This window comes from Phyllostomus discolor, chromosome 2 (genome assembly GCF_004126475.2).
Source record: "Phyllostomus discolor isolate MPI-MPIP mPhyDis1 chromosome 2, mPhyDis1.pri.v3, whole genome shotgun sequence".
Classification (NCBI taxonomy): domain Eukaryota; kingdom Metazoa; phylum Chordata; class Mammalia; order Chiroptera; family Phyllostomidae; genus Phyllostomus; species Phyllostomus discolor.
Window position 1 is genome coordinate 29,816,184 of NC_040904.2, and position 24,610 is coordinate 29,840,793.

A 24,610-nucleotide genomic window follows, 5' to 3' on the forward strand; every position below is an offset into this window, starting at 1 on the left:
TATAAAACATTATTGGAGCATTTTGAAAATAATTGATTCTCGAATACATTGCTGTCAATTTAGGTATAGGACAATGCTGAAAGAAATGGTGGAAAAAAAATGAAAGTAGTTACCCTAACAGTTTTTTTTAATGTTGTTCAGATACAGTTGTCTCCATTTTCCTGCCACCACTTTACCTCGGCTCACCCCCACCCAGCCCTCACACTCCATCCTTCACTCCTTTGGCTTTGTCCATGGGTCCATTATACATGTTCCTTGATGACCCTTTTCCTTCTTTCCCCAGTCATCTCCCTCCCTCCTCTCCACTGGTTACTATTAGTTTGTTCTCTATTTCAATGTCCCTGATTAGATTTTGCTTGCTTGTTTGCGTTGTTGATTAGGTTCCACTTGTAGGTGAGATCATACAGTATTTGTCTTTCACCACCTGGCTTATTTCACTTAGCATAATGTGCTCTAGGTCCATCCATGCTGTCATGAAGGGTGGGAACTCCTTCTTTCTTTCTGCTGTGTAGTATTCCATTATGTAAATGTACCATAGTTTTTTGATCCACTCTTTTACTGGTGGGCACTTAGGTTGCTTCTAGCAGTTGGCTGTTATAAATTGTGCTGCTGTGAATATTGGGATGCATAGATTCTTTAGAATTCGTATTTCAGGATTCTTAGGATATAATCCCAGCAATGGAATTGCCTGGTCAAAAGGCAGTTCCATTTTTAGTTTTCTGAAGACATTCCTTCCTGATTTCTACATTGGCTGCACCAGTCTGCATTCCCACCAACAATGTACTAGGGTTCTCTTTTCTCCACAACCTTGCCAGCACTTGTTGTTTGCTGACTTGTTTATGATAGCCACTGTCACTGGTGCGAAGTGGTATCTCATTGTGTTTTAATTTGCATGTCTCTGATGGCTAATGATGCTGAACATTCTTTCTTATGTCTCTGGGCCCTCTGTATGTCCTTCTTGGAGAAGTGTCGTTCAGGTCCTTTGCCAAACATTTTTCACTTTTTAAATTTGTTTTTGGAGAGGGAAAGGGAGGGAGAAAGAGTAGAGAAACATCAGCGCATGGTTGCCTCTCACATGCTCCTCACTGAGGACCTGGCCCACAACCCTGTCATGTGCTCATGTGCCCTGACTGGGAATCAAAACTGCAACCATTTGGTTCATAGGCCAGTACTCAATCCACTGAGCCTCACCAGCCAGGGCACAATTTTTTATTGGAGTATCTTCCTGGAGTGGAGTCCTTTGAATTCTTTATATATTTTTCAGATCAATTCCTTGTCTGAGATATCATTGGCAAGTATATTTTCCCATACAGCTGGTTCCCTTTTTGTTTTGCTGATGTTTTCCTTGGCTATGCAGTTTTTATTTTGATGAAGTCCCATGTGTTTATTTTTTCCTTTATGTCCCTTGCTCTAGGGGACATTTTGGTGATAACTTTTTTTTTTTAAATTCAGATTGCTTTTTAGTAGAGTCCTATGCTAATTCAAACATCCCAAATATAATTGTTTATGGATGTGTTTATTACAAATCATGGAACTGTAGTCAGTGGGCCCACAGTAAAGAAATACACTCAATTCCACATCAGAATATATATATTTTTAACTTATAGCACATTTTTAAACTTTAAATGTATTTTATTAATCATTGTCCACCTAGCATTTTTTTTCAATAAATTTACCATTATTCATTTTGATTTTTTTGGAAAAAAACTTTTTAAAAATCAGATAAAGTAACCAAAGTATGGCACCAAAAGCCATCGTTGTAGAATAAAATAAACATGACTTTTTTTTCTTTTTTAATAATTAGTGTATGTTCTCATTTGATTCTAAAACAAAATTCAAAGCTAGTTTTTAATTAAACACATTATCATGGAGAAAAAAGAATACCAAGAGAAGGAAGTTTTATTGTTTTTTTTTCAAAAGAGATACCATCAACTCCGTAGTAGACACAGAAAGTATACAAAATGTGAGAGTAATAAAACTTTTGCCATCGTGAACAAAAGAATGTTCTCTATTACCAGATCACTGAAAGAGTACTTATTCTTCCACTCAACTTATATGCCAAGCATTGCACAGGTTGCTCAGGGTATTCAAGAGGGGTTCCTCTCTTCTGGGAAGTAGGATCTGGTGGAGTCAAACAAGCAGAACATTATAATTCTGCATTCCAAGTAAGTTCTCCAGTTATAAATACTACATATGAGTATTAGATTACCATTTCTGTTTTAACAAATTACTACAAACTTGGTGGCTTAAAACAATACACATGTATGATCTTACCATCCAAAAATCCAGAAGTTCATAATGGGCAGAATTAAAAGATCTCTGTACCACTAATATCAAGGATCCATTAATCAACACATGATTATTAAGGACTTTCTATATTCAAGGCTCAATATATGATACTGTCAGTGTTCTTGTGTAATTTATAGCTCTTTAATAGATGAGGTAGACATTAATAAAATGATCCCCAAAATGTAACATTGCAGTTACAACAGAGTAAGACCCATGAAGATAAATTTTGTGAGAATAGGGGAAAAACCTATTACTGGGGACCAGGGAAGGTTTCCGTGAGGATTTAGAACAGGGAGGAGGGGCAGGGAGTGCATTTAACCCAGAGGACAAAACATGTAAAAGACCTGGCAGTAAAGATTGAGGTTCAGTTAAACAATTAAAGGAAGAAAAGTGTAGGTTTTTAAAAATATCTCTGTTCTTAACACTTTAAGGTATTTTGAGTAAGAATCTTGATCTGATTAGACTTGTTTTGTGAACTAACTTCACTAGTAGAGACAGGCAAAGGTGGACACAGAGGGACAGGTTAATAGAATTTCATTGTAATAGCCCAAATAGGAGATAAGAGTGTTTTGTTTTGTTTTGTTTTGTTTTTCAGGGATGAAAATGTGGAGAATAAAGAAAAATGGATGGAGTCTAGAGATCTGCAACAGGAAAGACCACGAAAACTGCTGGTGAATTTGAAAGATGAGATAAGATGAGCTATAAACAATGATTTCTAGTGTTCTATATGGGGAAAGTGAATATATGCTAATGCTGTGCAGGGTTAAGTACCACCTATGGAGAACTGAGTTTGTTGGGAGAGGATACAGAGTTACTTCTCAGATGTGTAGAAATAAAAATCAATTTTCTCTGAGTTATGATGCATTTCTGATTTGTGGGGTAGTAATCAAATCAAAAATAAAAGGATATCAGTAATGGCTTAGAACAGAGGATGTGAAGTGCCCATTTTTCTACTATTAAGTATGGTTTTATCGGGGGTGAGTTGAGGGGTGGTGGGGAGAACTTTACACACAATAGCATCTGGAAATTTCATGTTTATATAGCAGGAAATAGAAGTGTAGGGATTTTTCTACTTTCTGGTCTAACAGTACAGATTTAGAAGTGTGAAAGGAAGGTGGATTGCTAATACAATAAGTAAATTAGGAAATTTTGGGTTGAAATTGGAATATTAGATTAAAATTTCTACAGTAGAGTATATTAGTAGGGCAATATCAAGGTTTAAGTGTTGACCATGGAGATAAATTAGTTGCACTTATTGTTTGACATTGGCTCTTTTCCCAGCTGTGTGACTTTAGGCAGGTGACATAAATACCTTGCACTTATGTGTCTTATTAGAAATTAAGGATAACAATAGCTGTGTTGTAGGCTTATTGTGAGTATTAAATTGACTAATATATAACATATGTAGCAAGTACACAGTACATGAGTTCTGCGTGTTATTTTATTGTATATAGTATATGGATTTTTTCCATATTTTTACTATAATATCCCCTAAGTATAGAAACTTTTATCCACTTAGTAGAATGAAATGATACAACCAATTTTACTAGATATTTCCTGTGTAACTCTTTCTTCAAGGAATAAGAAAATAGTAATATTATTTTTCAACAACTTAATAGAAGTTTCTTTTCTTTTTTTATTGCTGTTCAATTCCAGATGTCCCCATTTCCCTCCCATTATTTTCCCCTGCCCTACCCACCCCACCTCCCACATTCTATCATCCCTCCCCCATTGTCTTTGTCCATGGGTCCTTTATACAAGTTCCTTGACTTGAACCTTCCCCTTATTCCTCCCATTAATGACCTCCCTCCTTCCCTCTGGTTACTGTTAGTTTTTTGTTTTTGTGTCTCTGGTTATATTTAGCTTGTTTGTTTGTTTTTTTGATTAGGTTCCACTTATAGGTGAGCTCATATGGTATTTATCTTTCACCACCTGGCTTATTTCACTTAGCATAATGCTCTTTGGCTCCATCCATGCTGTCACAAAGGGTATAAATTCCTTCTTTCTTTCTGCTGTGGAGTATCCCATTGTGTAAAGAATTATTCCAAATAAGGAAAAGCAAAGGCCTGCAACCAAGACTACTCCACCCAGCAAGGCTCTCATTTAAAATGGAAGGTGAAATAAGGAGTTTCCCAGACAAAAGAAGGTTAAAAGAACACAGCTCCACCAAACTGGCATTGTAAGACATACTAAAGGGACTGCTTTAATAGCAGCTCCTTAATTGCAATAGAATTCTAATGGCTACAAATAAAATGGTTACCTACTTGTTTGAAGCATGATTTAGTATATTTCCATAGGTACACTTTATGGTCTTATAACTCTTACACTTTCCTCCTTATTGTTATTGCAATTATTAAAATTTAGCTGCCACTGTACGTTTTCAGTATTAAAAACTCTTTTTTAAAGCAAGAGCACAATTAAGTTGAAATTAAGCCATTAAGCTGATATTAATCCTCTCCAGATATGAACAAGGCCCTCTGTAAATAAAAAAGGGAAGGAGAAATATCACTCTTGAAAAACTTACCACTTCCAAATTATCTGCTGCGTACGTTGTCTTATTTAACCATCATAAGATCCCTATAACTGAGGCATTACACTGAGAAAACAAATGCCTGGGGACAAAATGTATTTGTCCAATAGTATTTACATATCTGTTAAGTAGTGGGCACAGTATTCAAATTCAGGCATCTAACTGGTTTCGACATTTGATTTCATTTTTACTAGATTTGTCTTTATTTGTAGAAGAATTTGAGCTATCTGTAATGGGAGTTAGGTGTAATTTAGACAAGAGAAAATTATTTCATTTTATGAAAAATTTTCTAGTAGCATTCTGGATATCAGAAACTATTCTTCAGGGAAATAAAACACTCTGTGTTGGCAACACAGGAAATACACATCTGTAGATTTCATAGTAAGTGTCGCAGAAATTAGGAAAGTTGCAAATGATATTTTTAGAAGTGCACTTGTGGCAGATCAGATTCCTGAAGACTAAAAAACGGTTGTCATAACACACTTATCGAAAAAGCATTAAGGGATGACAAGTACAAGAACAGAAAATTGGTTAGCATAACATACATTATGGGGGAACTACATTAGAAAACCAAGTACAAAGAATAAATGCTTATAAAAGCATGCCACATTCAAAATGAAAAATAAAATTACTTCAGTATTGCCTCAACAACTTATTTCAGTTATCATTTCAGACACAACTTCCAATTACCTGTGGAATATCCACAAATATTTATATTTATAATAGTTTGCCACCTAAAACCATGCATTTATAATTTTCAATACAGCAAATATGTTCATGGCTCAAAATAAAGAAGCACATAAGGTATCAGTAGCACTCTCTCAACTAAATACATTAGCATGATTTTGTGTTTGCTCTTCTTACAAATATGCCTGCCAACCAGTTATCTAATAGGTAAATGTTAGTTGTATAGATTAATAGTTGCTGCATATCCAGCCATTCCAAATTCAATGGTTTAACAAAAAAAAATATTTTCATGCCACTGTGCCTTCTACATGTGGCAGGGAAGCTGTGCTTCGTGCTGTGGGTTTAGTTGGGCTTAGCCATAGAGCTCTACATTAGGTGTGTTCACCTTGGGGCCCAGGCTATGGAGGTAGCAGCTACCCACGCATGCTGGTTAATTTTAGGTGTCAACTAATCCCTGAGCCATGGGGTACCCAGATAGTCATTCAGTATTATTTGGGGAGTTTCAGATATCGTTAACATCTGAATCAAACACTGGGTAAAGAAAATTGTCTTCCCTAGTGCAGGTGGCCTTCATCCAATAAGCTGGACATCCAAATAGAACACAGGGTCACTCCCGCTCAGGTGAGGAGGAACTCCTTTTTTTGACTACCTTGATCTGTGACACGGATCTTTTCCTGCTTTAGAACTCCAACTGAAACATTAGCTTTTCTTGAGTTGTGAGCCTACTGGCTTGCTGACTGCAGGTGGGTAATCTCTCCTTATGAAAACAGCTTACTTAAGGCCTAAGCACAGAGCTTGCTTACTGGGACTTTCAGTTCTGTTTTATTAGCCAGAACAATTACATGTTCAAGCCTAGAATCAGGGGGAGAAAGGGACACTATGCTTATTACATGGCCTTGGTAAGGGGGAAAAGTGGCGCTATTTATTCATCATACCATTATTTTGTGATCAAAGGAAAAAAAGAAAAACATAGGTTTGTAATTGGCATAATTGTTATGAATTAATTAGACCAAAGTTTGTGTAGAAAAATAGAATATTACAAACAAGTCTGAGGTGGAAGAAAATGTATATTATACTGTACTTAAAAATGATAGTGTTAATGTAGTATAAAGACAGTAAAGATAGATAACCTACAAAAGAAAGTTTGGAAAAATTGGCAGAAAGGATGAAATGCTATCTTCTGAGTTAATTAAAATGTTATCATTAGCTTAAATGAAATAAGATGGCACCAGAGAGTTTTAAAGAGTAGGGAAAAAAGTGATCATATATGTTCAATTATGAATTACATCTGATTATGATAATTTAATCAATTTTACTCTCTTAAAGGATCATCTGTTGTTTAAGCCCTGGCTGGCGGCTGGCGTAGCTCAGTGGATTGAGCATGGGCTTCGAACCAAAGTGTCGCAGGTTCGATTCCCAGTCAGGGTACATGCCTAGGTTGCAGGCCATGACCCCCAGCAACCACACATTGATGTTTCTCTCTCTCTCTTTCTCCCTCCCTTCCCTCTCTAAAATAAATAAATAAATAAAATATTTTTTAAAAAGAATCATCTGTTATTTAATTATGGGTCACAGAGAAAATGTGTACTTAATTGTGAGGATGAATCTGATCATGGATCAGAGGATTTAAGTTCCGTATAGACAGAACAGGGGATAACCTACACTATACATTTCACAGACAAATAGAAATTACTTACCTAAAGTACATTATTTAATTTATTTATTAATTCTTATATTCCTCCATGCCCCTAACCCCAGTGTAGGTTACAAGAGGCAACACATGGTTCTTAATTTGCATTAAAGAGCAAAAGATACATAAAACTTTTAAATTGTTTTGTCAAGGTCATTTTTTCAGTGAATTTATCAAATCCTTCTTTTAAAGATCTTATTCTTACTTTTCAAGACTTATCTTCTGCTCTTTTTTCCTTTATGCAGCACGATCATTAGCTTCACAGACACTGTTTTGTTTTTTGTTATTTTTCCCACTGGAATTTGCATGCCAATTACCCTTTATATATTGTAAGTTGTTGGAAGACAGAGTCAGTAAATTACTTTTTTTTTTTTTAAAGAATTTTTTTTTAAGATTTTATTTATTTATTTTTAGGGAGGGAAGGGGGTTGAGAGAGAGAGAGAGAGAGAGAGAGAGAGAGAGAGAGAGAGAGATATCCATGTGCGGTTGCTGGGGGTTATGGCCTGCAACCCAGGAATGTACCCTAGCTGGGAATCGAACCTGGGACACTTTGGTTCCCAGCCCGTCCTCAATCCACTGAGCTACACCAGCCAGGGCAGTGAATTACTTTTTATCTTATCATTGCTCAATGAAATATGTGTCAAGCATATTTTTTTTCAGATACTAATGTAAACAACAAGGACAAAAAGAGATTGGATATAGTTTTGTCTTGATTCTAGTAGTACTGGCCCATAGCAAGTGCTAAATATATATGTCTTGGTTGCTATTATGTACCAAAAATAATTTTGAATAGTTTTCTTCAATTAGCTTTTTAATATTTAAAGCTTAGTTTGTGGCGATAAAACTTTATTCTTAGCCAAAAACATATTTGATGTTTTTTCTTATCAAAAAATATCTCTATAGTAAGCAGAAATTTTTCATCATGATTTTTATGCTCGGTGTCACATCAGTGAATATATTACATTATGGGGCAAAAATAAAGCTTTGCAGATGTAATTAAAGTTGCCAATTGATTGTATTTAAGATAGAAAGATTATCTTGGATTATTCAGGTTAACCCAAAGCAATCCCGTGAGGACTTAAAAGCAGAAGAGGAAGCCAGAGAGATGTGGATAAAGGGTCGATGAGAGATATGTGAAACATGAGAAGGCCTCCATCTGCTTTTGCTGACTTGAAGATGGAGGGAGCCACATGAAAAACATGAGTATTCCTCGTGGAGAAGTGTTCTGCCAATGACTAGTGATCTCAAGAAAGGACCCGAAGCTTAGATTGACTCACAGCTCTGCAGACACATTGATCTTGACCTTGTAAGATTCTGGGAAGAGAATCCACTTATGTTCTGCCAGACTTTTGACCTACCCAAACTTGAGATAATAAATAGGCATATTTGTAAGCTGCCACATATTTTGGTAATTTGTTATGCATTAATAGAAACCTACCGTATGATCTAAATCAATGTTCATTGCTATCATGGTTTGAGTCTCTGAGGTAAGATTTAAATATTGACATTTATCACATAAGATTGATAAATGTATTTAATTCTGTTTTTAATTTATTAATTATAATAATGATACTATATTTACTTTCAGTAAAAGCATAATCAGTGAATGAACAGTATATAAATTTATATATCTTTCTAAAGAGGACTTGTATTATAATAGAAAAAGGACTGGAACAACTACCTAAATAGTAGACTTTAAGTCCAGTAGTAGCCTGTGACACTGAACAAATCTTTTGTCTTCTCAGAATACTATATTTTTTATTTTAAAAATAGGGGTCATACTAGGTCTCTTCTCTACTCAACAGGATTGTAAAATTCTAATGTTATAGTATGTTACAAATGTGCTTTGTGAAGTATAAAACATAATGTAAATGTAACATAATTAAACTACAGCTAAGTAAAATATTAATGTTTATTATTTTCTTAGTTAATTAAAAATAGTTTCCATAATTCCATACTAATTATTTTTCATAATTAGATGTAGCTTTCTCAAAAAAATTAGATGGACTGATAGATGGTTTGGTGGATATTTTAAGGTGTATGTATTTAGAGTTTAGAAGATGTGTTGGAAGGAAGATTTAAAATGCATTTAGAAAACTCCTCTTTCTGCATAAATGATTTTAGAGGGTTAATACCATTGCAAATGTCTCACTCTTTAAATGTCACTGTATAATTTATGTACTTTTTTAAAGCAAAGTTGCTCAAGCAGCAAATTCAAAGTGACAAGGCTCTTTATATCATATATGCAGCATTATTAATTTTGCAGCATTTCAAGGAGATGCTAAAAATAGTATGTCATTAAACCACAAATGTACATAGTTTCCTAAGGTCTAAGTACTTACAAGTCTAAACTCACAAAGAAAAGATGAAAGCATTACAAAGTTCATAATATAAATAACAGAATGAGAAAAACATATATTGCCTTAGGCATTATAATTATTGATCAATAACTCCTTATCGGTTGTATATATTATTATCTAAATTTTAGAATTTCACATGTTTTCCTTTAATGTGGTAATTATTTTGTACACTGGGACCTTTCTGCTATTTTCTGGCAATCAAATTAACCTAGTGAATATATAACATAAACAATCTACATGTGAGAGTTTTCATTAGATCTTTATTAATACAGAATTTTAAACTTTTAAGATTTTTTCTTTTTCACTGGTTTTGAATATATTGCTATGATGTACTTTTAAAATATTTACTCTGAATGGGTTTGCTGAACTTCTTTTATCTGTGGTTTGTAGTTTTCATCAAAGGTAATCCTTGGCAGTGATTTCTCCCAATATTTTTTTCTTGTTGAGTTTTGTTTTCCTTGTGTGCCATTCTATTGCTGCATCTTCAACTGCACCGATTGCTCTGCACCGCTAAAAGTTCCATCGTCTTACTTTTTTAAATTGTTGGTCTTTTTGCTGTTTTTAAGTTCCCCTCTCACCATATTCATAGTTGTGTTTGTATTCTTGAGCATATGGGGCACGCACATTATTTCTATTTTAAGATACTTGTCTACTAATTCCTTCTTCTCTCTCATATCTGCATCTCTTTCATTTGATAAACTTGTCTGTTGGCTAGATGCCATATGTTTTTTCTTTCTTCTTTATTCACTTAGTAATTTTACATTGGATTCTGGATATTATGAATTCTATATTGTTGGGTGATGAATTTTGTTGTATTTCTCTAAACAGGTTTGGGCTTTTCTTTTTATGTGGGTAAATTAATTGCCATTGATGTGAGCCTTTTGGAATAGGTATTAAGCATTGTTAGGGTGGGTTCAGAGAAATCTCTGGTCTACAGCTGATTTGACCTAACTTCCAAAGTGATACTAATATGTAGACTGTCTGATGTCCCATAAATTTAAGTTTATTTCTCTTTTTAACAGTTTTTGAGCTCTACTTTTTGTTTAATTGATATTACCCCAGCTACTTCAGGGAATGTCACCACATTCTGGTAAAGACCAGTAAAATGGGAAATATTCAAAGAGACCTATCTGTAGTTCTCTGAAGCTCTCTGTGCCGTGGACTCCTCCCTGCTATCGTGCCTAATGCTTTTGAGCCTGCTTTGCATCCTTTATCTCTGACTTCTGGCTCTTCAACTCATTGAGATTGCTTGCCTTCGTTTGGTTTCTCTTTCCAGAACCACAACCTGGAAACTGCCCTCAGAAAGAACTGGTGACAATCCTAAGGCTGGCTTATTTTTTGCTTCTCTCCCAAAGATCACGGCCCTGTTCTAGTATTGTCTAATGTCTGAAACATATTATTTCATACACACACATGTGTATGTGCACACACACACATAAATAACAGCAGGGGTATTCTTATGGCAGTGCTTTATGGGAATACCCTTAAAGTCGTTTAAAAAATAATTTTCTTCTATCCTTCACTGAACATATCCAGAGATAATGGTATATTATAGGCATAGGACACCCAGTGCCCAGCTTTTTGCTTGAAAATACTATTATGCACCAACATGAACCAGCACCCTTGAGGGGTGTCTAGCCTTTTGGTGTCTCTGGGCCACACTAGAAGAAGAAGAGTTTTCTTGGCCCACACTTTAAATATACAAGCAGTATTGAAAACTGATGAGAAAAAAGTTTTAAATAAATTTATGATTTTGTGTAGGGCCACATTCATAGTCATCCTGGGCTGCATACGGTCTGCGAGCTATGGGTTAGACAGCTCTGCTTAGAGCGATGATGACTGATTTCAAATATGGGACAGGGAAAATAAAAGATGACTCTGGAAATTCTCATTACACTAGGAAGTAAAAATGCTAAACAGTAATGATAAAGCTGATATGATTATACTTAGATAAAGCAGACTTTATAACATGGGGTATCACCAGGTATAAAAACATTCATAAAGATAAATGTGTTAATTTAATAAGATTTAAAAATATTAAACTTGTATCTACCTAATAATAAAGTTCAACAAAACATGAAGTAATGATTTTCGGAACTAAAATGAAAACAAGTGAAATCCATCATTATTGTTGGACACAATGTATGATTTTAGTTTACATATATTTCTAGAACATTAAAGGCTAATCTCATCTAAAGAAAATCTCAATAGTGGCTGCTCTTGGTGGGACTTTGAAAATAAAAAGATTACGATATTCTGTCATGGTGATGAAAATACATTTTTTTCTTAATTGGGATAGTTGTTTAACAGGAGTCCCATTTTTTAAACATCTCAAGTCATACACTTAAATATGTGCATTTTATTCCATTGTAAATTCTCAGCAAAACCTTGTATCACTGCCCAGTGTTCTGCATAACGCTCTTTTGTCACTTACCACATTTAATATTGGACTTTCTATGTATTTGCATCTTACATTGGTATCTTGATACTCATCATTAATTCATTCCAGGACTCATAATGAGTTCTGTAAACCCACAAGTACTGAACAATGAAACATTTTCTCTTGCAGGATGGCATCATGACTCATACAAGTTCTAGCAAGTGCGATAAGTCCCAAGGAAAGACCCAGTGCTGAAACATTTTATTTTTCCTTTTCAAAATGCGATGAGTACAAGGTTTGATGGGTTTTGGTGCTGACAGTATCAAGGTATGACTGTATTTCCCTGTTGTGTTTGTGGGGTCTTGCCTGAGCTATTTATTTACCTTTGCCATTTATCTATCTATCTATCTATCTATTTATATTTTTAAAAGATTTTATTTATTCATTTTAGAGAGAGGAAGGGAGGAAGAAAGAGGAGAGAAATATCAGTGTGTGTTTGCCTCTTGCACGGCCTCCACTGAGGACCTGGGCCACAAACCAGGCCTGTGCCCTGGCTGGGAATAGAACCAGCGACCCTTTGATTGCCAGGCCAATTCAATCCACTGAGCCACACCAGCCAGGGACCTTTGCAATTTATTTACTTTGTCCAATTTAGATAATTAAAATATATCAGTTGAGAAAATAAAGATTAACTATAAATATTCTACCCAACATTTTAAGTTGGACTAACTTTGTTTTGTATTACATAGCAGGGACTGGGAAACAGTGCCCCACACAGCCCAGTTCACCCACTGCTTGACTTGGCATGGCCTACAAGCTCAGAATAGTGTGTCTGCATTGTAACTGGTTAGAGGAAAATAAAGAAGAAAATTGTGTATGGCAAATGAAATTTTATATGATATTCAAACTTCAGAATGAATAAAGATTCATTATAGCACAAGAAAGTAAAAGATGAAAAAAGATATACCATGCATATGCTGAGATGATAAAGCTGATAGGGCCTTAGGATTCAGGGCAAGGGGTAATGCCAGATATAAAGAAGGAAAATTCATAAAGGTAAAAGTTGAAAGTGTTATTGCCAGTGCTAAGATAGATTTCAGGAATCTGGTTTTAACAAGCTCTATGTAACAATACCTGCTGTAGGGTAATTGGAATAACAAAAATAAATTCTAATCATGAGCTACACAAATAATCAGCTATTTCATAAGATGCAAAGTAACAGATGGGGTCATGCAACAGATTTAATAAGAGGAGTGTAAATGATTATGTTGGCTACAGAAGACACAATTTAGAAAGCTGTGAGATAAGGAGATAACTGGTTTCTGCCTACACAGTTTCAGCAGCTTTGCAAAGATGAGATTTATAAATACTTTATAAATTAAAGAAATTGACTACAGCATTACTAAACTGAAAGTACCACCTACACCACTTGTACGGTTTTCTATTAATAGTGAGTGAAGCATTAGCTGCCAAGGCCTTGGAATAAATTATTATGGAATTAGAGCTTGCAGAAATGAGTTATTGCCTTTCATATGCACATTACTTGTAGCAAAAAAAAAATACCATATTTGGAGTCAATCTCTTGTAGAGTCCAAGAGCTACACAGTTACAGTGACATAGAGCTTAAACTTATAGCCTTATTAATGTTTTATAGAATTGGGGTGGGGAAGATAAAATGGATAATAATTTAAATGAAGATGAGGTGGTTCTTCAGTACATCTTGATTCTTTTTTGGTCTCTTAGCTACTTCTAAGAGTACAAGAAGGTACTTCTTGTTTTAAGAAACTCATTCTGTGACATTACTTATTAAGGAGGGAATACATTCAGCATTGATTACATGAAAGATTTTAGTTAGAAAATGTTGAGGTCCATGCTTAATAAATTGTGATCTACCTCATCTCTGCCATGTGGGTGAAAGCAGGTTTCATTTCAGGATCACCTATCCATAATTAATGCAGTGATTGTAACTCCTACTGGCAAATAACAAACCCACAGGGGATTTGCTTAATCAAAAAAGGAAAATTTATTAGCAGAGTACAATATACAAGTAATTCACAGTTTACAAGGACCTCATGTGCCCAGGCCTCAGGAAAAGAACCCGAACCACCACCATCATTGCCATTAGGGCTATCTGTCTCTTCCATGATTACTCTGGGTGGTTTTCTTGTTCAGTCTTGCTCCCGATAAACCAGCTCTCATAAATGATAATGCCTGCTTCCGGTTTTCACGTTTAGACTCTTCTATGGTAGAGAGATGCCATAACTAAGATTAAATGTCTAGAATCTTTGCTAAGGAACTGTTTGGCTCAGTTGGTGTCAGGTAGCACCTCTCCTATTCTAATCACAATGCGCCCACCCACAGCCCTGTCCAAAATGAGAAGTCTCACTGTCCTAATTGGACAAGTACTCACTAGTCAAACTGGAAACTAGAAAATACAGTACTAAGATCAAACTGATGAAATACCAGTTGTCTAAACACTACTCTCACCCATAAAACAAGAATGTTTTGCTTGTGTTGGTGACAACTTTATGGGGTTGTGGAGCAGAAAAATGAAATGACGTATGTTAGTGATATTGGTAATTTGTTTGGGCACCAATCATACAAAATTCCTCACTATATTTAAAGAATTTCTCCCTTTATGGTTCTTGTTGGGAAGGTAAGCATGCTGTACCCACTATAGGAGCTCAAAATACTAGATTCTCCTATTCTAAGACCTTCTGACTAGGCATGGACACATAACTGGGGTGGGGGGAGGGGGCGCACCCAGGGACATTCCACAGGGACTGTGCATCTCCATGGAGATTTTTATGTTGGGCCATGGCAGCTCAGGTAGTCATGTCAACTCACCCTCATCTTAGTCAGTGCCGATGGCGGAGCTGTGGTGCTATTCAGTGTTACATCGTGACCAGGTTTAACAATCCCCCTGACCAGGTTTAACAATCTTATTAGACCTTGGCTCTACTTACAAACCTGGCCTTCCAGCTCCTGGTGGTTTTGTTTTATTTTTTTCTCTCTATGCTCTTCAATTGAAATACATAAACTCAATATATTTTTCAATAAATTTATTTTCTGCATAGGCAGAAAAGATCTAGAGCCACTTGAATTGGTTTCCATTGCTTGCAACTTAGGACTCTAGTCAAAAATGAAAACTAGTAAGTAGTGAAAATGCTCATGAAATAAAATTCATTAATGTGGAAACTGATTTTTATTTAAATGCCTCAATCCACCAACTGAGAAAGCTGTTGAGAAAAAAACAGTAAGAAAAATAGCTCAATATGAGTCCATGTCCCTTTTTTATTATATATTTTTACTTTAGTTTATTTACAGTTTAACTTTAATAGTGGTTTCAGGTGTACATTGTAGTGGTTAGACAATCATAAACTTTACAAAGTGTTTCCTCTGATATTTCCAGTACAAACTGGCACCATATATAGTTATCACAATTTATTGACTATATTCCCCATGCTCTACTTTTTATCCTCATGACTATTTTGTAACTACTAATTTGTATTTCTTAATTCCTTTACTTCTTTCACCCAGACATCCAATGCCTCCCCCGCATCTGGCAGCCACCAGTTGGCTTTTTGTGTCTATAAGTCTGGTTTGATTTTTTTTGTTTATAGTGTTCCGTCGTTTCCACATATAATTAAATCATGTGGGGGCACATGCCCTTTTAAAATTAACACTTAGATACGTTTGTCAGAATTCATTAAAAAGACATTCAGTATTTACACATTGAATTGTATGTAAATTATACTTCAAAACAATAAGAAAAAAAACACTGGAAAATACTGAATGCTGATTAATATATATGCATAGTGAAGTATTTATGGGAATGTACTGATGTCTGTAACTTTATTTAAAATGCATCAGAAATAAGATAGATGAATCCATAATCAGAAAGTTAGGCAGATGAATGTAGATAAATAGATATACAATAAAGCTAATACAGCGTAATGTCAATTCCAGCAGAAACATAGTAAATACATGAATTTTAACTGTAAAATTCTTTCAGTTTTTCTGTGTGTTTTAATAATATGTTGGAATAATAATAATAATATGTTGGAATAATAACAAAATAATATGTTGGAATAATAACAAAAATCTAATGAATCAAGAATCAGCACTTCCTAAGATTAAGAATGCATTCTCAACTATTATTTTTTGCAGTTGAGAATCTAGATGAATCTCTATTTATACTGTTTTCATAATCATAATTTACATTGCTTTAACTCTTGTACTTTTGGAGTTTCTAAATGTAATGTATACCAACCTCACTGTTTACCATGGCTCATCTTAAATATTCACGTTTTTAATTTTGCAATAAATAGTTACGCATTTTAGAAATACAAAAAGAGCAAAATCTGAAAAATATAAATGATGTATATACTCACTAGTAAGAGATACTTGGTATATGTTCTTCTAGAATTTGCTCTAATAAATGCCCTGTTAAAATCTGGAGACCAGGTGGTAAGGGATAAGTACCATATGATCTCATCTTTAAGTGGAACCTAATCAACGAAATCAAACAAGCAAACAAAATATAACCAGAGAAATTGAAATTAAGAACAATCTGACTGTAACCACAGGGGAGGTGGGAGGGGATAAACATGGAGAAGGGGGCAAGAGTTTTCAGGAACATCTATAAAGGACATGTGGACAAAACCAAGGGGCGTGAAAGCAGTGGAGGGAGGTGGGGACAGCTGGAGTGGTGGGGAGTGCTGGGGGGTGAATGCAGACAACTGTACTTAAACAGCAAAAAATAATTAATTAAAACATTTGGAGAGGCTAAAGCAAGTATATAGGAAGCATGTAAAATATTATCTATGTCATTTAACAGATCTGGGCAGAAACACTGCTTTTTAAAATCCAAATTTGTCATTTTCTACCTGAACCTTATCATGACAGATAGTTGTTTTTATTCTTCAGATTTCTCATTTACCTATCCCATGGTTATTTTGTTTTATTGATTTCCTCAGCTTGCACAGTATTGTACAGATACTTCATAATACAATACTGGTTTATACTGTCTCAGTAGCTTAGGGACTGAAATATTTATCAAACACTGCTTAAATGGCACCATTATGAACAGTGCCAAAATAATATTGAGGAAATAAAATTTATTTTAAGACACATTAAACAGGTCATTGTCTTGAATGGTTAAGATAAGTAACTTCTGTGAGCCGCAGTTCTTGAAACTTTAAAAAAGTAAAGCTTGAAAGCTTTAAAAAAATAAAATAAAATGCTGTAGCACCTCACTGGGTGCAAATCACATGCTCTGTAAATATAAGTGATAATTGCTATTAGGATGTAACCTTTGATTTGCACTTGTTAATACACTGACACACAAAAGTGCTCAAAAACAATTTTGTGCTCAAAAGATGTTTCAGCATTTTCCAATAAATGTTTTGCACATCATTGATATTTCTATTAAGCTCCTTTTCATTGATAATCGTGTCCTATCTTCAGCTTAGATAATTACTGAACCCACAACCTCTGAATTTTTTGTCTCAGCAAATGAGATTTTGCTATTTAAGAATCTAAGAAAATGAACCTCACCTAATGTTCACAATTCTTTAGTAAGACATGATTTCTTTTTTCTTTTCTTTTTTTTTTTTTAACTTTAAACAGGACTAGTGACTCTGATACTCTATTTGTGAGTAATGGGTCATTAAAGTAAGTACAGGTTTTGTTCCTTATGTGTGTATGTGTGTGTGTGTGTGTGTATACATATATATGTATTTTTTCTTCTTGACTTCAAGCATTTCCATTTGTCATGTAACAGCAGTTACTCATCTATTCAAATCCTTTGTAAAATTCCCACTTTCCATCAATGCTTGCTGTATTTCTCAATCACAAACAAGAACAAATGATATGTTAATTTTGCTGTACCCCTTATCTAATGGAATTTCCCTTCCAACCCACCTTATGTGAGTCAATTGACATGAGGCAGGTACCAGCTTCACAGATGGATTACTAATGGCAACCACACAGTTGCTGAGTTTTGCAACACAGGTGCTTGGATTGGCTTTGTTTGCCTGCCAGCAATATGCAGATTTTTTGGCAGACCCCTTCGATTGTAAAACGAAGCAAAGACAGAGCACATACCCAGTCAATTGACACTCATTTTATTCTGCAATGGCACTACAAAGTTGAGTCAGGCTTGCTGCTATTATTACCTCTTAGTCTCTGACTCACTGTCATGTTCTTGACCCCTATGTGCAACTTGCAAGGAGACCATTTTGGTTTAATTACAAATGTGCAAATTTAGTATGGAGATAATGTGTTTCTTTATATAATATTTACTAACAACAAAGAAACTTGAAGACAGTATTTTTTCTTCCCAATTCATAATGAAATATTTTGACCATGTGTGTGTATGTGTATATAGAGAGTTTTTAAAAATAAAAAAGCATGTTTGCTATTAGTTTTCAAATTAAACTTTTGATTTTTAAAGCATACCTTTGTCCTTTGTACTTGAGAAAGAGTGATTGCTATTTATATGTATGTGGGTGGGCCTAAAAATACTGCTTGTGAGCTATTTTTCAGCATGAGTGCATATGAAAATTTGTCTGTAGTGAGAATTTATGCACTGGGCTGGTTTCCAGGAATACTAATATGAATTAGAGATAGCTCACCCTTGAGGAATTCATAGTAGAGTTGATGAGAATGTTAGTGTGACACTTTATATTAGAAAGTATAAATAAAGTGAAGTGATACTGCTAGGGCAAAGACACCTGTCTGTGATAAGGGTCAAGGAGAACTGTAGAAAAGACACTGACGCATACTTAGGGCCTATAGGATACATGGTACTTCACTAGGAAATTATGCAGGTGCCGGTAGTTCAGAGGAAAATGGAAGAGCAGGTTTGTTTTGAAAATGAGATTTCTGTATGTTAGAAAACTAGTCATACTAGAAATGAAGATCTAGGAATTTATCCTAAATATGGGATTTATTTAAACATAAGCTGGGTAAATTTTAATTATCTTTGGAACAGAGCACTTGAAGTACACCCTCAACTAATAAACATGTTCTGCGTCCTGAGTTTTCCCATCTCAGCTGCCCCATGTAACTGTACCACCATGTAATGAGTTAATTAGATCAAAAATCTTAGATTAATTGTCAAGTCTTTCTTTTTCTTCACACTCATATTCAATACATATAACACTTTGATCATTTCATCTTCAAAGCATATTCTATCTTCTTATTTGGATCTTCACTGTGATTATTCACCTTCATGCCACCGTCATCTCCTGTCTACTATTTTGAAAGCCTCTTTACTGGAGGCTTATCACAGCCTCCTTATACTGCCTTTCCCAGGAATCTACTTGCCACACAGCAATCACATGAACTTTTAAAATATAATTGAGAACCTGCCAGTCCTATGTTTCTTACCCTTCTAATAGCTCTTCACTGATTTAAGACAAAATGCAAATTCCTAATGCTCTTTTAAGACCCTACAAAATTCAACTTTATTTCCTGTGGTTCCTGCTATCCTTGCTAAGCTCCAATCTTTTTGTCAAACATAATAAGCTTATTTTTGCCTTGATGTTTTGGCACTAGCCTAGAATGCTCTTTCTTAGATTATTTGAATTGTGGACACCAAGAAAAATATTCATTTGCTGTGAACCTCAAAAGGAATTTATTTCTTGAGATGGACTCTCTATGGTCAATTAAGGACCCAGATTTTATAAATAATAAGAGCATAGTGGCTGTTTGCTTACAGGGGCTTCTCACAAACTCTGTATTCCAAGAAACTCAGACTGACCTCTCGCCTCCCACGCTATGCCCTGGTCAGTTGCGCCTGGCTGAATAAACTTTACAAGGGAGTTCCTGCTCCATCTAATCAGAACTGCTCCATGATGACCAGCCAGAAAGTGCACACATTTGGATACCTCATGTACATAAAATGGACCTAACTGGACCATGGGCAAGAACTTTTGCCTTGTTTTCACTTTGTCTTACAGAACACAATTTAGGGTGCTCACTGAGTCTGTGTCTCCTAGGCTATAGCTCCTTTTGCTCAAATAAGGGTTTTTCATTCTTTATTACAGTCTAAAATTAATTTTGGTTAACAACATGAAGGTCTTGTTCTTGTTATCTGCATCTCAGATTTAGGTCATGACCACTCAGCCTAGGTCATCCTCCAGGCATAGGTCATCACAGTGCTCCCTAAGTAAGACCTCTGGGTAGTTGGCAATGGGAATAAGGAATTCATGACAGAATATAAAATGATGTGCTACTTTCTTTATAGAGTATTTTTGCTGTGTAACAAAAATGTCAATGATAATGTCTAATATGTAAGAGTCATACTTGTTTTATTCATAAACTATACATGCCAATATGGTGGAAATTCTAGAAAGAAGTAGCTTTTTATCTTTGTGTGTGTGTTGTCTGTTGTTATTTTCTTAATTTATTTTTTATTTTATGTTTTCCCATCACAATTTATCCCCCATACCCTCTTCTACTTACACCCATCCCCTATCCCTATAATCATCATACTGTGGTCCATGTCCATGAGTTCTTTCTTCTTTTTTCTTTTCTTTCTCAATCCTTCCACCCCCACCAACTTCACCAACCCCCAGAGTTGTCAGCCTGCTATGGGCCTGCCTCTATTTTGCTTATTTAGAGTTCAGTTTATTCATTATTTCTACATGTGAGTGAAATCACAGGCTAGAAGTAGCTTTCTGTTGATCATAAATCAGTCCTGATTATCTGATAAAGACCTGTATGAACATGATGTTTTTCTATAAATTATGAATGCAGCTATTTTATTTATTTTTTAAATTGTATTTTTAATTAGAGTTGACATTCAATATTATTTAATATCAGTTTCAGTTGTACAGTATAGTGGTTAGACAATCATGTACTTTGCCAAAGTATTCCCCTTAGTATTTGCAGTACCTACCAGGCACCATACATAGTTATTGTAATTTCATTCACTCTATTCCCTGTGCTGTACTTTACATCCCTGTGACTCATCGTAACTACCAATTTGTAGTTCTCAATCCCTTCACTTTTTTCATGGGCATAATATTCTTACTTTCAATCCTTAGTTACCATCTTATTACATTTTATCAGCTGAAAAATGGAGGAAGGACGTGTGTCTGGGTAACATGAAGGTCAAGGGAATTCTGTTAGTGTGTAGTTACAGGACAAAAATGTCAGTGCTACTTTTCCTTTATCTTGTGAGAGGAAGAAAGGACAGAGGCTCGGCAGGTCCACATGCCCATTTTATCTATACCAACAGCCTAAAGTACAGATACACTCTGCAATTGATTGAAGTAAATTGTAAGTGCTTATTTGAACATTGCATTATGGAAATTAATGACTATAAATTGCATTTTCATTTAAGGAGTTTTAGTGTATTTTTTCCCCCGTAAAAGAATTAATGTCCTGGTTGAGATTCCAGAATTATGTGCCACAGAGCATGGAAGAGCCATTTTGGCCTGGAAATGTTAAGGGCAGGTGTGATCAGTTATCCATAGACATTGAAAAACTTTAATAAATCTCTTGCAAGTGCATAATTTTCAAAAGCACAGCCTTCGTGAATTAGTTAGCAGTAAAATGCTATTCCAAGCAGTTGAAAATATTAACATTATGGATGGAATTATATCTCATCATTCATTATATTTCTGAACAATTCCTGCCAAAAAACAACTGTGTTGGTATTCAGTTGTTGTTATTGAATATTTTCCTCCTGAGACTAATTAAACAACAGGTTTAGCTGCCACTTTAAAATTATGTTATTATTTGGTTCAAATAGGTGATATATGTACATGTTATAAAGTATAAAGGCACTCAAGTGTAGAACATGCAAAAAAATTCTCAGTTCCATATTTCTATCAAGCCATTTAGTTCTTCCTCAGAGTCATTCACTGTTATTCTTTTAAAGTGTGTTTCCAGAGATAATTGTTTTCATTTATTGATTTTTTTGGAGAGGAGGAAGTGAGAAACATTGATTTGTTGATCCACTGATTTGTGCATTCATTGGTTGATTCTTTTTTTTTTTTTAAGATTTTATTTGTTTATTTTTAGAGAGAAGAGAAGGGAAGGAGAAAGGGAGAGCAACAGCAATGTGTTGTTGCCTCTCGCACGCTCCTTGCTGGGGACCTGGCTGGCAACCCAGGAATGTGCACCGACTGGGAATCGACCACGACTCTTTGGTTCACAGGCCCATAGTCAATCCACTGAGCTACACCAGCCAGGCATTTGTTGATTCTTGTATATGCCCTGACCAGGGATCAAACTGACAGACTTGGAGTATCTGGACCTAACCAAATGAGCTACCTGGGCAGGGCCCAGAGATCATTGCTTTCAAACAAAAATCACAATACATCCATAATGTTATGCATGCTGACTTCTTCCAATTCAAAAAATTGGAGACTTTCCCTATCGACACATAAAGATTTACCTAATCTAACTGCTAAGTGGTATTCCATCTTATGAGTAAACCAAATTAGCTTCAATACTATCTTATTGCTAAACCCTTATGTTTGTTTGTTTTTTTCTAATCTTTATATACAGAAGAAATATTTTACAGTCTTGTTGAATTCCTAGGATATGCAAACTACTCTCACTCTTTCTTTCCAGAGAAATAGGGTCCTTTCTCAATTTATAGAGAAAAAAAAGTTGTATTTACCATACTTTTCCTTGATTTATAAAAAACTCTTCTGTCCTCTTATTTCAATTTTCACATTTAGTAAACTGATTGTATTAGATCTTAATCTTTTCTATTAATCTTTTTCTCATTTTTTGTACTTTCTTTAGTTTTATTTCATTTACTTTTCAATCCTATTGCTATTTTCACTGTGTTTTCAGCCAGGACAGCTCTCTTTTGTGTTGCTCCTAGTGTGGGATTTACACCTGAAAATTGTTTATCCCTCTTACTTTTTTCCTCTGATTTACTAACACATGTGCTGTCTTTCTCTGTTAAGTGCCACATCTTTTTAAAATTCTTGTATTTCTGCTGTGAAGTATTGGTCATACTATCTCTCATTTTATTAAGATTTAAACCCTGGCTGGCATAACTCAGTGGACTGAGTGCTGGCTGTGAACCAAAGTGCGGCAGGTTCAATTCCCTGTAAAGGAACATGCCTGGGTCACAGGCCATGACCCCCAGCAACCACACATTGATGTTTCTCTCTCTCTTTCTCCCTCCCTTCCCTCTCTAAAAATAAATAAATAAAATCTTCAAAAAAGATTTAAAAAATTTTTGTGGCAATTTTTTGTCATAATTTTATCTGCTCCACGAAATCATTTTTTTCCTTCTGAATGTTTTTGTCCATTCTTTATTTTTCTGTTTCCTTCTTTTTATTCCAGCGTTTCTCTGTAAATCTAGTGCTGGTTTCTTAGTTTCAATGAGTTGAATTCTGGGATCAATAATTTGCAGAAATTTTTTTGTGTAAGGCAGGAGTTTTTCTTAGGGCATTATTGAATTAGGGCATGATTTACTTAGTTTATTATTGAAGAAATATATTCAAAATATATATTTTTATATTCAAGGCATTTAAAATGTCTTAGCTTACTGACCCCTTCATGTTCATTTTGACCTTCATCAGCCAGGAGTATCTTAAAATAATCAAAAGAAGAGGTATTCGGTAAATTTAATGTCTGAGCAACAAGAATTTAATTTAACTTAGTTAGCAACATGATACCTCCTGGCTCTAATTAAACAGAGCTCAATAAAAAATGTTTTAAATTTTAAACAAATAATTATATAAAGTATATTTGAGAGTTATTGACCTATTATAAAGAAATAAAATCACCGGTAGAGTGTTACTCAAACTGGAAATATAATATTGTGAATTACTAAAATAAATTTAAAGCTTTTGTGGCTATTATCTGATGGTGTTAACATACATTTTTAAAAATATTTTTAAAGATTTTATTTATTTATTTTTAGAGATGGGGAAGGGAGGGAGAAAGAGAGGGAGAGAAACATCAATGTGTGGTTGCCTCTTGTGTGCCCTCTACTGGGGACCACACCTGGGACCCAGGCATGTGCCCCTACTGGGAACCAAACCAGCAACCCTTTGCTTCACAGTTTGGTGCTCAATCCACTGAGCCACATCAGCCAGAGCTTAATATACATTTTTGATTGTCTTTTTTTTATAGAACAAAAGTGTGATCAACAATTGATAATCATTGTATTGAAGTTACTTTTTCTGGGTAATGTACCTCTATGAGATTCTAATAAAAATTTATTACCACACTGATTTACCTATAGTTTTTGAGAATGTAGGTTTCTTTTTTTTCTTCATTTCAGCATAGGAATTTCAGCATTAGCATAATACATAACACCAACCTATACCTCCATATATTTTTAAGATTTTTAAAAATATTTACTCTTATACATCAGCATCATTTGGACTTTACCATTTAAAATAGTCATATTTCTATTACTAAGGACTGAGTTAAGCAAAGAGCATAACAGACCTTTGAAGGTAAATCCCAGTGTATCCAAGGGTCATGCAAGGTTGAAATAGTTTGAAACAAAACAAAGAAATAAAATGAAAAACAATATGTAAGAGTCACACTTGCTTTATTCAGAAACTACAGAAGCCAATATGGTGGAAATTCTAAGCAGAAGTAGCTTTATCTTTCTGTGTGTGTGTGAATTGCCCATTGTCATTGTTTTAAATACATATTTTTTTATTTTATTTGTGTTCCAT

The 24,610-nt window shown here is 34.8% G+C and overlaps 1 protein-coding gene across 1 annotated transcript in view; it reads right to left on the reverse strand.

The window, feature by feature from the left end:
- Window positions 1-2,009: 2,009 nt before the first annotated feature.
- Window positions 2,010-24,610, reverse strand: part of BCHE (butyrylcholinesterase) — a 73,685-nt gene continuing 51,084 nt past the window's right edge. The window contains exon 6 of the mRNA XM_036017636.1: window positions 2,010-2,121. The gene's annotated coding sequence lies outside the window, so the exon portion shown is untranslated. The remainder of the gene's footprint in view (window positions 2,122-24,610) is intronic.